We start from the raw sequence: 11,554 nt of genomic DNA, 5'->3' as shown, positions 1-11,554 counted from the left end.
ATATAATCATTACTAAGTAATTTTTATTATATAACTTATAATGATTACGGTCCCTGAAAAAATATATTAAAATATCGCAAAAAAAATATTTAAACATAACATAAAAATATATTTATAAAAATATCTCATAAAAATATATGTATAAAAATATCGCATAAAAAAATATATATAAAAATATCTCGTGAAAAATATATTAAATTATCGCAAAACATTTATTTTAAAACATTGCATAAAAAATATATAAAAAACGTCGATTAAAAATTGTATAAAAAATATTTCATAAGAAATATAAAAATGTCTCATAAAAATATATAAAAACATCGATTAAAAGAAATATAAAAAACATCGCTAAAAAATATACAAATATTGTAGAAAATAGTAACAATATAACAATATCGCAAAAAAAAATAATAATAATATTTATATAAAAATATCGCAAGAAATATATATAATAATATCATATGAAAATATCGCTGAATATCACATGGGGATATCAAATGAAATCATCGCATAAAATATATACATATTCAAAAATTTCCAAAAAAAATATCGCTAAGTATCAAATATAAGTATCGCAAAAATATCAGATTAAAATATCAAATAAAAGTATCGGAAAAAATTAAAATAATAACATAAAAATATTCAATAAAAAGAACGCAGAAAATAAAAATAATAATATGAAGAAATATGATCACAAAACCTCTACACGAGGTAAAAGTCTAGGAAGAATTTCTAGCCCCTTTCTGATATCATTTAGACGAACAAAATTCAGTTTATTCTAAAATTTTAAATAAAATATAAATTAATAAAAAAAAGCGAAAATAGGCATTGCACTGTGAGCAAAAGGGTGAGCTTCTTTGTACATAAAATTAAGTTTGCAGTGCCGAATGCCTATTTTCGCTTTTTTTTATTAATTTATTTTTTTATTTAAAATTTTAGATTAAACTGAATTTTGTTGTCACAAAATTGATATCAGAAATTTAGAAATTGCTCACACTTTACCTCGTGTAGAGGTTTTTTTGTGGATATCAGAAATTTTGCAATTGCTTTTGCTTTTGACATTGTAACTTTATCATTAATGCAGGCAAATAGTAAAATATATAAATTTAGTTGTTCAACATATTTCATATTTAAAAAAAATTGTTCTTAAATTATAAAGAAAAACTAGGGGGCTCCGCCCCCTGCTCGCTTTGCTCGCGTTGCTACAGCCGAGCATACTCTACTGTCGGAGACCACGTACTTACTATGAAAAAATAAAGTTGTTCATACTAAGACTTAGATTTCGCCCGATCGGTGCTATGACAGCTATATGATATAGTGGTTCGATTAGAACCAACTTTGTTCAGAATATATAAGTCTAATTTTAATGCATATTCTATTAATTTGGTTACGATATCTCGTAAAACAAAAAAGATTTTCACACCAAGACTTAATATTGGACCGATTGGCTAAATGGAATAAATTCCCATCATTACATTTAAGCTTCTTTAGCGCTTTGATTCAAACTGTCTGTTTGACAAACAAACAAACTGACTTTTCATTTCATTTTGAGAAGTCCACTAAAAATTTCAAATTTATTTATCTTTTGAACCAGTTATCGGATTTGTGTGATCGAGGTATCAATCAACGCGTATTTTTATTAAGAATTTATCGAACGATATCGTACGTTTTAAGCACTCCGAGTGGCGTGGCCGAAACGTATGAGCACGCATAGAAAAGGAAGAAAAAAAAGGAGAAGTACAGTACGCTCACACAGACACACTCGCCCAACGAACACGCGGTGAAGAGAATCGCGCATAAGCGTCTTCTACATACGCAAAAGTTCGGCCGAGCGAGAAAAACGACGCCGCCTTCGAAGTACAGTGCCGCGCATAAACGTTTATCTATCTGCGCTCTGCTTAAAAGAGAGACCGACGCCAACTGCCAAAGTTATGCGCAGTATGTCATGCGCAATAAGTAGCGCGAATTTCGTGCAGTGAATGAGTGACAGTGAGGACAGTGGGACAACGTCTACCAAATCGTGAACAAAACAAGGGGCCTACCCACGGATCGCATTGCTCGCGGTAAGGTTTGAAAGGACTACAGTGGAGCCCACTCGACAGTTATATGCTCACTACCCACATCTTCGCGGCAGTTAGATTTAATTACCATTAATTAAATAAATAAGTACTTAAAAAATTTAAATTCGTACAGAGGCTAAATTTAATTGACACTTCTAACTTTCACAATTTTAAAATAAAAGAAAATTAATCATACTTACCATCAAACATTCATAAATATATGGAAAATTAAAATTTATAGATTAACATTATATAATGAACAATTGAATTAACAGAAGAAATGTATATTAACATAAAATTAATTAACATAACATTCATATAGCATGTCATAAGTTATACTATGTTTAAATTACATTGATATAACATGTATAACTAAAATTATATTATGTTTTTGTAACATTAACCAAACATGTGTACCTGCTTTACCCCCACCCCTCCAGACTGTGCGTACCACGGCGTGAAACTTATTTCCTTAATACTTTCGTTGTTTATTATCCAATCGCAATGAAATTTTCAGCATACATCATAAAGATTATTAAATTGGCCTTGTAATTGGATATTTTAGTTTTTTGTCGATTACAAGAAAGTTTGGGGGGCGTGGCAAAATTCTAAAGCAAACTTGATCTGCGTGCGCAACATAGCAGTATTGTCACCTAATTTGGTAGCACTAGCTCCTATAGTCTCTGAGATTCAGGAGATTATATGTCCTCCATATACTATATTTCTTTAAATATCTTCTGTTTATTTACCGATCTCGATGAAACCTAAGGACTTGTCCGTCTATCCTGTGTGCTAAGTCTCAAGGCTGTAGCTTTAAAATTGCTCATTTTATTAGATTTGCTGCCTAGTTTTTATAGTCTCGAAGATAAATGTGTTCAAAGTAGTGTACCATAACCGAATCTAATAGACTCTAGTACCCTTTTTTTGGGTAACGAGCTAATAAATAAAATAATAATTTATCAGACAAACTGTCGAAACCTTTACCGACATTGTCGCTGCTGGAATCGTTGCGTTCGAATTTGCTTCCAGAGATACAGCATGAACTACTTTATGAGCCTATACAAACGATATCGCAACTTCGTAGCTTGGTTAGGAAGCGGGAAAGCTTTATGAAGTTAGTTTAAAAACCTCAGGGTAATTTTCCTAGACCTGCTGCTCGTCGCTCCTTGCACGCGATTGATGCGCCAACAGACTTTGAAATAGAGAACGACAAGACAATTGATGTTGATAACTGTATTGCAGCCATCAGTTTATCCTGTTGGAACTGTGGAACTGGTCATCGTTATCAGGATTGGGTCGCAGAACGGAGAATTGTTTGATATGATTGCGGTCAAGCGAATACCTATAAGCCTACCTGTGCCAAATGCAATGGCTCAAAAAACTTGTCAGCTCGTGTACCAGTGACCGGTACACGCAGAGAAGTTGCATCCAAGGCAACGAATACCGCTTAAACGAAGACTTTAATTCGCCTAATCAAACAACACCGGATTTTTCGTTTTTACCAGACTTTAAACTCTCAAACTGTTCATAAAGTTAATAACTCTGCAAGCAGAAAAAATATTAATATCACGCATACGCCGAGTGAACTTAAATCGTTACGTTTGTCCTTTTTCCTCGCTGAAAATCAGCTGTTATGTTATGTACAGAATTTTTGTATTTTTATTATCGATATACGTATTTAAGCGACCCTGCCCTGTTTTTTCGCTCTGTTTAACCAAATTAAATACAGGAAAGCGTTAAATTAATTATGTTTGTTATTTGTATTTATGTCATTTCATAGTTATGCATGCTTATTGCATATATTCAATTTTATTTTATTAATATTATCATTAAAGAAAGTCTTATTTTATTTTTTTTATATTTATTCATATCTGCGTTCTTCATTTTATCGGCATTTATAAGCTGCACCTAATCCACTTTTCCAAAATCATCAAAACAACGCATTCTTGTTGTGCTCTTAATTGGCGCGCTCATTTTTTTATTGTTGACTGACGAAAATAATTTTGAAACCTATTTCCAATACGTAATTGCGAAGAGTGGCTTGAACAGTGCGATGTTATAGTTAACACAACGATACGTAGCGAGAAATGTGAACCAAATATCAAACTGCATATCGTAAAATTTTTTATGTGCGTCAAGATAGCAACGGTTCGCCAGCAACGAAAAGCGAAACTTGGTTCATGAGTCGGAACCAGTTATGAATTTCATCATTTTTAAATGTTTTTCGACATTAAATCAATAAAGTAATGATGCAGAATTGTAGATAATTGTTTTATTTAAAGTTTTGAGCAATATTTTGGCAATTTCAGCCTTTGATTTGGGTAAAACAAGTAAAGATAAAAAGTGAAAAAGTTTACATTTTCACCATTTCTTAAATATCTAAGCTCAGGGTGGACGGCCCCGAAAACCGGTAATGCACCATTAAAGCCCACAGTTTCACCTTTCTAATGGGACCATATTTAGAAAAAGTTATCAGGACGCTTTTGAGATATTTTGGAAAGAACGCAGCTACCTCAGTGAAAGGCTCATACAAAATGACCGCCAAAATCAATGCCTGATTCTCAAACCTTAATATCTTTTCTCAGGAAGAACGGCCCAAAAAGTGGCACATATCAAATTAAAGCTACAAGTTTGGAGAAGCTATTTAAATTTACTTTAAAGAAAGTTATCAGACAGTTTTTGAGAAAATTAATTAATTGTAAATTAACCCCAAAAAGTTCATGAGCAAGTCCTATCGAACTAGTACGCAACAGAAAGCTGACTGATATGGCTCGGATATATATGCGTATGTCTAACTTTTTTGAACGCGCGGCCCCAGATGCACGGTATGTGGGAGTATAGGGCTTAATTTTACTAACATTTTGCTGCAACTGTCATCAATTTCTATCAGACAGTTTTTGAGAAATTTGCATTTTAGTAAATTTGCCATTTTAGCTGAAATCAATTACATAAAACAACGTGGCAGCATTGTGCATGTACATATGTAAATAAAGGCTGCCTGATTGATGCACATTGTCGTGGTCTTTTCAATTTTTATGAATGAAAATTACCAAATATTTACAAAACTTTTACATCCATGTCAATTTTAATACAATATGCTTATGTTAAGCAGGCATTTTCTAAGTTATTAGCATAATGTATTTTGGCGCATTGCCGCCATATGTTAATGTGGGCTGCCAACCTGATTCGCAAATATGCGTCGATATTAAACTAGGTGGCAGCCTTGTACATAACGGAACTTTAAAGCTGCATTTCCGAGAAGTCTGGTTTAAGTGTAACATAAAGATGCAGCGAAACAATAATCGCATTGCCGCTCTAAAGCAGACGAACGTGTTCTGATCTGACGAAATAGTCGTCGTTGGTGGTAGTGTTCGTGTCCAAATTTTGTGTTGCTTGTTTTGTATTGTGTGTGTTCATGTGCTTGATTCAACAATTCGATAATGGATGGCAGTGTTGGCACAAACATCATTTGTCAAAAATGTCGAAGCAATTTTTGCTAGAATTTATTCATTGTCTGCAAAATGAGCCAGCACTGTGGCAAGCAAAAAGCGAGGCATACAAAAACAAGAATATGCGAAACAAATCGTGGGACTTATTATTAAATAAATACAAAGAAGTCGATGAAGAGGCAAACTGTTGAGGCTGTTAAAAAAGGTGAATTCCTGAGTGCATCATACAGAGGCGAGCTTCAAAAATAAAGAGGAGCGAAAGATCTGGCGCTGGAGTGGACGATATTTATAAGCCAAACATCTGGTACTTCCATGAGCCATTTTCTGCCCCTTTCTTTTTTTTTTTTCATTGAATAAATATGTATCGCCATCAAGGCAATTATTGTATCGTTATCAGATGACATGTGAAAACTTTCTACAAATGATGTTTGCAAGCAATGTTTAATATAGTTAGTGGGCAAATGTAATTCTTGTTCGACGAACAGTTCGTCAAACAAATTCGACTGTGGATGGCCTGCTTTACGGCAATGCAGAATAATATCAACCGCGAAATAAACACTCTGGAATCCAATACGCCACAGGCTTTCCATAGCCTTAAGAACTCAATATCGCAGATTAAAGTGGAGCAAAAAAATCAAAAAATCAAATCAAAAAACAACAAATTAAGCTGGAGATTGTGGAGCAGCAGCAGCAACAACAACTTGACAACGCCTTTCGCCTGATTCAGGAGCTGCAGGCTCAAATAGAGCAGCCGGTGCTACGGCAGCAAGGCCTGCAGCAGGCGGTGCTACGGCAGCAAGGTCTGCAGCAGCAGGCGCTATAGCAGCAAGGCCTGCAGCAGCAGGTGCTACGGGAGCAAGGCCTGCAGCAGCAGGCGCTACGGGAGCAAGGACAGCAGCAATCGGTGCTACGGCAGCAAGGTCTGCAGCAGCCGGTGGTGTTGCACCCGGTGTGGTCGTACCCGGTACAACCACAATAAACAACAAGGTAAGTTAAGCAATCCACAAAGAAATTGTTATTAAAATACTAATTACTTTTACTGCTTCCAGATGACAACACACAAGCCTCGCAACCTCCATTCTCCAACTTGACTTAATCTTGGGCGGCACGTCTGCTTCCTTCCGCTTCCTTCTGCTTTGCCGGCTTTGCTGCTGTCATATAATATATATGTAAATTACAATATTAAAAAGAGGAATAAACTTTATAGCTTAACTCCTTTCCGCACCACCATTGAGGTAGAGTTAACAGCGCGTTTTTTTTAGTGTGGTACCCCCAGTAGGCCTAATCCACAACACAAACTTTTGTGTATTTACTTAAATACATTTATTATTATGTTATGTTCAAAATGTATAGATATGTATATTATTTGAAAACATATGAACTAAGCTCACATATCTTGCAAATAATATTTTCTGAATTTGTTTTATAATATTTTTTGGTACAAAGCTCACATATAAAACGATCACAATAAGAGCATCTGGACTCTGAGAATGATGTCTTAAACGCGCAGTGAAGACATAAATCATTTAAAGAATCTCCAAATTTGAGAATTTTATCAAACATTTCGCTTCTGTATAAGTCATTAGACTTTAAATTTGTAAGTGAAACGTTCGACACATACGATTCTGCAAACTGTAAAATTAAAATTCCGCAATTGTAATCATCCAATTGCTTGTCATGTTGAATTGAAGCCACTGAATAGTTTTCTTCTGGCTTCAAACCGTTTTAACAATCTGAGATAGTAATGTTCAAACACACTAACCCAATGTGGTTTCCCAAATGGGTCTAAAAAGACTATCTCGTTTTTCGTTTGATTAATAAATAGTATATAAAAATGATTCTCGAAACAATGAGGTATTATTAAATTGGTATTATTATTTAAACCACTTTTAATAACCTCCTCATTATTGAAGCAATTTTATTGAGTTTTCGTATAAAATGGCTGTTAGGCAAACATCGACAATAAAATTTGTTAATAAATCTTTTATAGTTATGTGAAACATAAAGGCAGGTGAATTGATGCCAGCTTGTACACATGAAAACAAAGTTTCACAACTTAAAATGTAAAGTTCTGAAATATAACTTAAATTGCTATGCTTTTTTAAAATGGACAAATATTTCTTATATTTGAAATCCATTTTAAAAGCATTCTTGCCCTCTATTGAAGTGTAGGAATGGTCATGGCATATTAATGCCTCATGATTTTCTTTAATTTTTAATAAGCTAGAAAAATCACTTTTGAACATACTTACTTTTAATCTTTTATTTAGCGATTCTTCCAACTTTCCTTATGCTTGGAAAGCTTTCGCTTACGACAATTCATCAAAACCTTTTAGATTTTGATATAAAGTTTTTTCGTGGTCTCACAACCATTTCATTAAATGGTTGCACACTCTGGCTTAGCAAGTTCAACTTGTCTGCTAATTAATTGGCGAATAAATCGTCCAAGCTTTAAGCCATTTTTGTTATTCGTTTTAATAACACTATGTTTAAGTTTTCTGAAAAACGATTCTACTGGAGCATTACTGGGCCTTTTATTAGATTTATGAATAAAATGTCCAAGATGGCGCGTACACAATATACTTATTTAGAATTAAGTCCAAAATTTTTGGACACAAATAAGTATTTAATGTACAGAAGTTGCTCTTATTTTGTGATACGAGTTCCTGTAGTTCTGTACGTATTTTTTGAAATTTAACTCTAAATGGACTTTTTTCAGCAATAAACTGCAATGTTTGATCTTTAATAACATTGCTAGTTTCTGCCAAAATTATATTATCCATTAAGTTAAGTGTGGATGGATGGCTGCATTTTTATCAATATTTGGGGAAAAAAGAACGATTGCAATATATTTGAACCATTCTTTTAAATCTCCAGCATTGTTTATTGAGTAAGCACAACCCAAAGCTTTTCTTAAAAACGTTCTGAGCTTAATATTGTTCAAGCCAACAACTTGTACAAAATTGAACACAGACTAATAATCTAATCGAAATTATAACAAATTTCGTTATATGTCGCTAGATCTATGTTATTATACTCTTTTAAAATGGCCCCAATTATTGCAAAACTAACATCGGTGGTTATTCTTCTGCAAAGAGTCCATTTCAGCTTATTTTTTTTTGCAAAACTCCGCAGATCATATAAAATCTGCGTATATCATATGATGTATGATTAGAGAGATTGCATGTGCGACAGGGAAAACAATTTTACTGTCTGGAATATGAGCAACCAATGAATATAAAAATATACGTTTTTTAACGGTTTCACTATATTTCCAGTAGCATCAATATGTGCGGTCTTATATGGGTCAAAAGCATATTTATATGTTCTTTGTCCCATAAGAAAACTTCTAGTTTCGTGGAAAGAAACTGAATAAAATGAGAAAACCCATTGGAAATCATATCGTAGGCATCCTTAAACGGATCCTTCTCGAAATCAAATTTTCGATTTTCCTCCAAAATTAAATTTCTGTAAAAGGGTAATTTCTCATTGGTAATCTGGTCCTTACCAACTCTAGCTCGAGACATATTGAGACTGTTTAATTTTTGGGATCTATATTCAAACGCAGTTCTGTTTCTAATAGCAGCCTTTTCAATAAATCTGTTAATAGATCTGGACTGCGTTGATTTTTTATATCTAATTGTGTGGGAAATTTGTGAACTGCTTGTGTATACATTAACAAGCCCATCATAAGACCCACGAAACAAAATGTGGTTGCATGATGGATGTTTACAGTATCCATATTCAACAAACGACCCTCTGTTAAATCTTACATTCTTAAAATATAAAACACATGCATTATTCTTCTCCAAGAACGTGTTCTATACTTGCTTTGTTAGAAAAATACCACAAATTTCATTTAAAGTGACTTTAAATAGAGAAATACGCATTTCAGTGTCAAAATTTATGCAATCTAAAAATGTTGCTTGGCGACTTTTCAAATTAGCTATTAAATGAACTGATCTGTTTAAGCTTTCGTTAGATTTGTAGCATTTTTTCCTAAAGCATTTAAGTGCACCTTCAACATAGCTTGCGTCCATAATATTATTGGACGAACTATTATCAGTGCAACTAAATATAGAAATATTATTAGTGTCTATGTTTGACATATACATAATAATATTACTATTAATGATCAATTTTGAACTAGAAATAATATTAGTGTCTATGTTTGACATATCACTAATACTATTAATATCTAAGTTCAAAGAGTTAAACTTACTCTTATTTTCTTGAATATCCTTTAAGCGTTTCTCCCGAATCTGAAAAAAAAAAATGATTTTATAATACATATTGGGCCTATATAATAAGAACACTTACTCGCTTAAAACTTTTGCTTATAATTTTTCTCTGGTGATCATTATCTGTCAGTTGAACACCGGCCCAATTTTGCTCTATAAGCTTATTGTTAACAATAAGAATTCTATATTCAAAATCAGGCTGTCTTAGATTTTCAACTGGAGATATTATGTCCAGGTCGATCGCATCCTCAAAAGCATTTCTGAATAGGTTTCTGGAAAAAGTTTATTTTTAATTTAAAAGAGTACGCAATACGAAAAACAACGAATATTTTAATATGCATCGTACATAAGTGTGTGTATTACTTTGTAAAAAAATTCTAAAATAGTTTTCACAATTTTAAAAAATAAGATATAATTTTATCTTTACATGTGTATATCGGATTAATGTAGCTATTAATATATTTAAACAAACTTGTACTGAGCTGGGTATACAAGAACTTGAATGCAAAATCTCAACATCTTTTACACTCATACAGACGGACAGACGAACACTTGCACAAAACCAATATCCCCTTTTCAGGATGTATAACCACACACACTTATACAAACATACAAGCACTGCCTATAACATATAATTAAAGACATACCTTTTGCCAATTCTCGAAACATTTTAAGCTACTTTTTAGATACAAATCGCGCACAACAATTTCTCTTTATGTTTTTCACACATAAACAGACTTTTCGGAATGCAGCTTTAAAGTTCCGTTATGTACAAGGCTGCCACCTAGTTTAATATCGACGCATATTTGCAGAATCAGGTTTGCAGCCCATTAACATATGGCGACAATGCGCCAAAATACATTATGCTAATTACTTAGAAAATGCCTGCTTAACATAAACATATTCTATTAAAATTGACATGGATGTAAACATTTTGTAAATATTTGGTAATTTTCATTCATAAAAATTGAAATGACCACGACAATTTGCATCAATCAGGCAGCCTTTATTTACATATGTACATACACAATGCTGCCACGTTGTTTTATGTATTTGATTTCAGCTAAAATGGCAAATTTACTAAAATGCTAATTTCTCAAAAACTGTCTGATAGAAATTGATGAAAGTTGCAGCAAAATGTTAGTAAAATTAAGCCCTATACTCCCACATATCGTGCATCTGGGGCCGCGCGTTCAAAAAAGTTAGACATACGCATATATATCCGAGCTATATCAGTCAGCTTTCTGTTCGGCCACACAAATCGAAAAAATAAAATTTCATATCCAAATTATAAGAACAATTTAAAAGCTAGTGACACCAAATTTGGTATTTAGATTCCTCAATATTGCAGGTAGATCAAGTTTGTTTCTTTTTTTAATCGGACAACTTTATTATATAGCGCCCATAGGAACAATCGGTCGAAAAACTAGTTTTAATATGAAAAACTTTTTTGTTTAAAGAGATATTGTAAGCAAAATAAAAGAGTAAGCATTAAACTTGGTTTTATATTTCCTGTCCAAGGTTGGTTCGAAAACAAAAATGAAACTTGATCTGCCTGCAATATAGACGAGTCTACATACCAAGTTTGGTGTCACTAGCTTTTAAATTATTCTTATAATTAGGATATGAAATTTTCTATGGCCAAATTCTGATACAAACTGGATTTGCTTGCAATATAGAAGAACCTATATAAGAGCCTCAAAATGAGGAGTATACAATACAGGGCTGTACATATTTTAACTTTAAGCTTGAAAAGCTTGCTCTGCCGATTCAGCCCATTCAATTTCTTTCCGGTTGTTAATCA

This window comes from Drosophila innubila (assembly GCF_004354385.1).
Source record: "Drosophila innubila isolate TH190305 chromosome 2L unlocalized genomic scaffold, UK_Dinn_1.0 5_B_2L, whole genome shotgun sequence".
In the NCBI taxonomy this organism is placed as follows: Eukaryota; Metazoa; Arthropoda; class Insecta; order Diptera; family Drosophilidae; genus Drosophila; species Drosophila innubila.
This window is presented reverse-complemented; position numbering follows the sequence as displayed.